This window comes from Orycteropus afer, unplaced genomic scaffold, assembly GCF_000298275.1.
Source record: "Orycteropus afer afer isolate SDZICR_OR568_19922 unplaced genomic scaffold, OryAfe1.0 scaffold00255, whole genome shotgun sequence".
NCBI classification, from domain to species: domain Eukaryota; kingdom Metazoa; phylum Chordata; class Mammalia; order Tubulidentata; family Orycteropodidae; genus Orycteropus; species Orycteropus afer.
Genome location: NW_006921842.1, coordinates 1,716,687 through 1,723,811, shown reverse-complemented (window position 1 = coordinate 1,723,811; position 7,125 = coordinate 1,716,687). Strand labels below are relative to the sequence as shown.

General features: G+C 48.9%; 1 pseudogene; it reads right to left on the bottom strand.

Moving 5' to 3' along the window:
- Positions 1-5,752, bottom strand: part of LOC103204661 — a 30,564-nt pseudogene extending 24,812 nt beyond the window's left edge.
- Between the last annotated feature and the right edge of the window lie 1,373 nt (positions 5,753-7,125).

Genomic DNA, 7,125 nt, shown 5'->3' with positions numbered 1-7,125 from the left:
CTAGTGACCCACTCAAAAAATTTTTGCTTCCTGTCCCTTGTACCCTATGCTCTGTGGGTCTGGAGATCTTAGTCCCAAAGGTCGGAACACTCCCACCTGGAGACACAATACTGATTGCATTGAACTGGAAATTAAGAATGCCACCCGGCCATTTTGTCTTCCTCATGCCTCTGGATCAACAAACAAAGAAGGGCATTACTGTGCTATATAGTGTGATAGATTCTGATTACCAAGGGGAAATTGGGTTGGCTTTGCATAATGGAGGTAAAGACGAATATGTCTGGAATACAGGAGATTCTTTAGGACGTCTTTTAGTACTACCATGCCCTGTGATTAAGGTCAATGAAAAATTACAGCAACCCAATTCTGATATGACTGGTAATGGCCCTGACCCTTCAGGAATGAAGGTTTGGGCCACCCCACCAGGGAAAGAACCACGACCTGCGGAGGTGCTTGCTGAGGGCAAGGGAAATACAGAATGGGTGGTGCAAGAAGGTAGTTCTGAATATCAGCTATGACCACGTGACCAGCTACAGAAACAAGGACTGTGATTGTTATATTTCTTCATTGTATATGTGCATCAAATATTTTTGTTTCCTTCTGTTATGAACTGTGAAATGTAAATAAGGTTAATGCATTTTGGTTGTATGTGTGTTAACATATCATGTTAGGCACAAATATGACTCTGTAATTGTCCTTTTTTAGAGATTATATATGGTTAAGAAGATGTGTACAACTGCCAAGTTGACAAGGGTTGGACTGTGATAGTTGGAACTGTGTGTCAACTTTGCTGGACCCCAGTTCTGTGTGGTTGTTCCCATGATGGGATCGGATGACTGTGTTCTGAGTGGCCAATCTGCCAAAGGGGAGTTTCCCTAGGGATGTGGCCTGCTTCCAGGATATCCAGGGACATCCTAGGAAGAGAGACATTCTTTGAGGGATTGGAACCCTGGTGTGCGGACTACAAACTTCCATGAGTGAGCAGCCCACCGCTCGGCCTGGAGATCTTGGATTCGTTTTTCATCAGAGTCAACAACCAGAGTACTGCCTGCCAGCCTTTAACTTCTTGGCTCCCTGCGCTTGCAGAAGCTAAGGCTGCCTCCAGCCTGACATTTCCTCCAGGGACTTTGGACTTGCCGGCTTCTATACATTTGTGAGCCATTTTCCTAAGATAAATTTCTCTCTCTCTCTCTCTCTCTCTCTATATATATATATATAAACGCTTTGCTGGTTTTTGTGTTTCTCTAGAGAACCCAATTTAGCACAGTTTCTAAGGCATTTGACTGCTAACCAGAGGGCTGGCAGTTCAAACCTACCAGCCACTCCATGGAAGGAAGAATGGGCAATCTACTTCCATAGAGATAAACGAAAAAAACCAAACTCTCTGCCATGGAGTCAGATCCGACTCACAGGGACCCTCCTTGGGTTTCCAGGCAGTATCACTACAGAAGTAGATTGCCCAACCTTCCTTCTGAAGAGTGGCTGGTGGGTTTGAACTGCCAACCTCCTGATTAGCAGTCAACTGCCTCAGACACTACACCACCAGAACTCCCCAATGAAGGGTCGCTATGAGTCGGAATCGACTCAATGGCAGTGAGTTTGTTTTTTTCTTGGATCCAAGATTAAGAAGGTATAAAGACTCATACACAGAACAGTACTAGAAAGAGGGCAGAATTTGGACCAATCTGAAAATTCATCTCTCATTACCACAGAGACTCCTGTGTGTAGGGGATGCCCTGCACCTTGTGGGGATAGTAACAAGCAAAATGACTCCTGGAGCTATCAGAGATAGGTGACACCCACAGCAAATGAGAACAGTCCTCATATACAAGAACATGAACAGGGATAATATTCTATGAACACACACAAACACAAAATAAATGATGAAGACCAAGGGCTAGAGTTAGGCATGAACCCAAGAGGACCAAGCCACTGGAAGGCCTTGCTGCCTATAGCTCTGGAGACAGGATAAGGCCTAAGTGTGTCTGAGTCCCTATGATCATAGGACATACCGGTATAAGGTGCTACTGAAGGAATAAGGAGAAGAGTGATGTGAAGATGACCCAGCCAAGAAGTGACCATGTCAATGTCCATGCCATCCTGAGCACCTACTGGGCACAGGCCCCATCCACACTCAGCTTCTTTCCTTATCTAGGACTCACTTAATACAGAAAACACATGGATTCTGGAACATTCTCAGGTTTTATTTCTGTGGCTAAGGCATTTGACTGCTAAACAGAAGTCTGGTGGTTCAAACCCACCAGCCATTCCTTGGACGGAAGTTTGGGCAATCTACTTCTGTAGCGATACCGCCTCATAAACCCAAGGAGGGGGTGCTATGAGTCAGATCCAACACAACAGCAGTGAGAAAGTTTTCCAAATTTTCCTCTTTTAATTAACCCATCAACCATACCACATGGCAAAAAACTGAATAATCAAATTCATTCTCACATTCTCTTTTTCAATTCAGAATTGAGATGCTGCACCTCAGGGAAACAGGAAGTTACATCAAGGATGGAGACTCCTCCACACCTCGTGACAGAATGGGGAATGCAGATCAGGGAAGGGATATAGGTCAGTATGGGGAGTGAGTCCTTGTGGCAGAGGTGGGTTATTCCCACCACATCCTCACATGTTGACAGGAACACAGACACATTCAGACATCAGCTGCAGAAGAGAAGTCAGGGTTTCTTGAATCACAAAGTAGGGGCTGAACAAATCTTGTATCATTCTGTCCTACACTAGGCAGCTATTCATGCTATGGGAGAAAAGAATCATGAACAAATTCAGGTAAGTCACTATAAGTACTGACACTCTGAACAGCTCGTTGGAATCTCAAAACGTCAAAATCCGAAGAATCCCCAATCCCTCCCCCATGTCTGGTCACACAGAGTCTTACCTTTAGAGGCTGTGAGAGACACATCACAACCTGGGTACTGTCATTATCTGGAATGAAAATAAGGTCTGGTCAGAGGCCACAAGATCAGGAGAATGCAATTATGGGGTAAGGGACTCCCCATGGGTTCCTCTCTCAGAATCCTCCCTCTTTCCACACTTACTTGCAGCTTGAGCATAGTTCCCTCGTCTTTCACCTGTGGGAAGAAAGCGTTCTGTGAGAGACTGTGAAGGAGGCTTCATGAGATCCTAGAAGAGCCAGCAAGTCCTGGACCTCAGGGAAGTTTCCAGAACTGTGACTGCAGACCCAGGACAGGATAAGGAAAGATGTGCAGGGACTAGACCAACCACCCTTCTGGAAGTCTCTCCTCAGCAGGAAACTTCCCATAACCTCCAACTATGGGGAATCGCATCCCTATCACCAGAATGATTAAGGTGAACGGTTTGCCCTTCATCTTCACATGTGCTTTACAAAAGAGTAATTGTTAGCACACAGGTCTCCAGACTGGGTTGGCATGTATGGATGGTGTCTCCCATAACGAGACAGAAGACAGCACATTTCCTGTTCGATATTTGAAATCTCCCAGTGGAGAAAGAACATTCAGGCTTCACCACCATCTTTACCTGAGCTCTTCTTCCTCCAGATCACAACTCCAACCAGCACAGCTCCAACAATCATAACTCCGAGGAGGCCAGCAATGATTCTCATGATGGAGGTGGTGGGCCGTTCTGGAAGGAGGAGAGTGTGAGGAGCCCTAACTCTTTGGAGGTCTCCAGAATGGCTCCTTGTCCCCTTCCTTACCCCATCTTATGGTGAGGGGCTGAGACAGCCCCTCATGCTGCACACGGCATGTGTATCTCTGCTCCTCTCCAGAGGGCACCACCACAGCTGCCCACTTCTGGAAGGTCCCATTTGCTGCAGGCCTGGTCTCCACAAGCTCTGTATCCTGGGTCTGGTCATCCCTGTCCCTTTGCCAGGTCAGGGTGATCTCCGCGGGGTAGAAGCCCAGGGCCCAGCACCTCAGTGTGACCTCACCATCAGTGATGTGGTGATGGGTCACTTTTGTCTTTGGAGGCACTGAGGGGAAGGGTCAGACAATTCAGGAACTCTGCATTACCTTCCATGGGCCACCTCAGCAGAGCTCATGTGATCATCCTGAGAATGGACAGGACAACTGGGGTGGAGGAGGGAGTGCAAAACCCAAATACTAGGATGGTCCAGGGATCTAGGAAATTTCCTATTCCTTGGAAAGTTCTAGGATAAGGGTGAGACAGCACAGAGTTGGAGGCTCCAGGTATTTGAGGAGGAGAACAGAGATTTCCATCTGACTTGAGTGGAGGCTGAGAAATTCCACAAAAAGGAATGAGGCCTTCAAACTTACTGGGTGTAGGGCTGAGAACAAGGCCAAGGAATGAAAGCCCACCTGGAGTGGGTCCCCAGGCCATATCCAGGATCAAAGGGAACTGCTGAACACTCAGGAATCATCTTCCCTACTTCCCCAGAGGAAGTGGATTCCTTAACTATGGGAGAAAAGAGGGCTCCTCTGGGCAAGTTATTCTGGTAAAAGATCCAGAAATCTGGGCTAACCTCTCAGTCTCCACATCCATGCGAGGGTGTAGTCTGGTGACTGTTCCGTTTTCCTCTCCTCCTTTTGAGAGGCCAACTTGGTGGACACAGTCCCAGCTCTAAAGTAGTTTGGGGAGGCGCCCCGCGACCCCAGGTACCTGTTCGCAGCAGCGTCTCCTTCCCGTTCTCCAGGTATCTGCGGAGCCACTCCACACATTTGCCCTCCACGTAGGCCCTGTAGCGATCTGCCACACTGGCTTTTTCCCACTTGCGCTGCGTGATCTGAGCGGCCATGTCCGCCGCGGTCCAGGAGCGCAGGTCCTCATTCAGGGCGATGTAATCGGCGCCATCGTAGGCGTACTGATTGTATCCGCGGATGAGACGCCCGTCTGGCCCCAAGTCGCAGCCATACATCCTCTGGAGGGTGTGAGGCCCTGCCCCGCCCTACGGTCAGCGACGTCTCCGCCTGTAAACCGCGACCCCGGGCTCAGCCCCGCCCCCGCGACCCTGACGGGCGGCGATTGGTCAAAGAGCTTTTGGGGGCTAAAAGGGCAGCGAGTGAGTTTCCGCGGCTCTTCCCAGGTCGATAGACCCAGTGGATCCCGCGGCCTCGGGGTGAAGTTCAGACTCAGACACTGGGGGAGATCCGTCCGGGAGGACGAGGGGACTCGTGACCTGAGACCATGCCCGGCGTGGCTCACCTGCCTCGCTCTGGTTGTAGTAGCCGAGCGCGGTCCGCAGGCTCATTCGGAAATTCTGTGCGGTGTCTTTGTAGATCCGTGTGTTCCGGTTCCAGTACTCCGGGCCCACGTGCTCCATCCACGGCACCCGCGGCTCCTCCATTGGATTCGGGGCGTCGCTGTCGAACCTCACGAATTGTGTGTCGTCCACGTAGCCGACAGAGATGAAGCTGGGCTCCGTTCGTCCAGGCAGGGACATGGCGGTGTAGAAATACCTCAGGGAGTGGGAGCCTGGGGGCGGGGGACGGCTGAGATACCGACCCTCCCCCGCGGCGCCCGGGTCCGGGGGCGATGGGGTCGGGAGGGGAGGAGACGCGAGGGGCTCGCGGGCAAGGCGGGGCGACGGGAGGAGCGGGGCCGGGGGTCGGGTGCGGAGAGGAGGGACGGGAGCCGGGGCGGCGGGGACGCGGCTGCTCCGAGTGTCTAGCGTCCCCGCCGGGCGCCCCCCTCGTTCCTCCCGCAGTTCCCTCCCGACCCCGCACTCACCCGCCCGGGTCTGGGTCAGAGACAGGGATCCCGAGAGCAGCAGGAGGAGGGTGCTGGGTGCCATGATGAGGGCGAATCTGCGTCTGGGCGGGTCCGAGGGGACCTTAAGACTAGGCACCGCGGTGATTGGCTTTTTCAGAAGTCGGAGATGCAGTTGGAGTGAGATCTGGGGCGGCGTCAAGTGTGTGGAGGCAGGAGCTAACACAGGTTTTGAGAGGGAGAAGTGAAACTCCGAGGAGACGGGGAATCCCCAGCACTAGGCCTCCCCACTCCTGACAGTCAGTGGGGACTGAGTCAAGCTTGAGTCCTGGGACTTGGCACTGACTGCTTTCCTCCTGCTAAGCTGTCTCCTTGAGTCCTGGGCGTGACCTGCTGACGTCAGAGGTTCTTGTTAGTTTTATTCTCTCTGTTTTTCATGTTTTGGGCTCTGGAGTGAATTATAGCCGCGTTATAAGACAGAGTAGAACTGCCCCATAAACTATAATCTTTAAAGGAGCAGATGGCCAGTTCTTTTCTCCTGCGGAGCAGCTGGTGAGTTCCAACACTGACCTCTGGGTTAGCAGCCAAGACCTTAATCATTGTGTCATAAGGGCTCCTTTGACTTTTCTATTCCGTTTTACAGGTTAATGAGGAACACAAAGAGATTTTGTTTACATGGATTATATCTACCGATATTTACCATGAGAAACTGAAACAAGTAAGCTTTTAAAGTAATTTATAATAATTCTGATAACCCAGTAAACGTTAACAGAGATAATATATTTTCATCAAAAATAAGTATTTTTCAAAATAAAACACAATAGTGAGAAGAGTGGATCATTTCACGTTTCTGCGTGTCTGTTTTCTATGTCTTTTGGATTTTGATATCTACTTCTGCATTCAATGTGTTACTTTGGTTGAGGTGTACACAAAAAAATTAATCCATTATCACAGAAATAGGAAATTGGACAAGGGAGCATTGTGATTAATATCCTTTCCAAAATTGTGAATGTTCAGCTTTGACATGTCACTAAATTTGCAGAAGTGTTAGTTTGTTAAAGGTTGCTTGCAGTTAGAACCTCTGTTATTGAATACTATTATATTCTGTTCATTGAAACACATAGGCCAATCTCGAACACTGAATGACTCTTACGCTAATGAATGAGTTGTTTTTTTTTTTTTTTTTTTTGTTAAGTGTCACACTGATTATGCCGATTTTCCAATGTTGACTCAATTTACTAGAAAATATCAAAAAGTCACATTTGTTATTATTACCAGGGATCCCAGCAGAAAAGTTTGTAAATTTGGGAAAGCTGTCAAACTTGTGATGGATGCACATTTTCCAATATTCTCATCTACTCAGAGGTTACTTTTGATCATTGGCAACAATACAGTCAGTTGGTTTCCTTGAAGTGACAGTCTTACTAGTTGTTCAGTTTTGAAAAAGTACTAAATAGC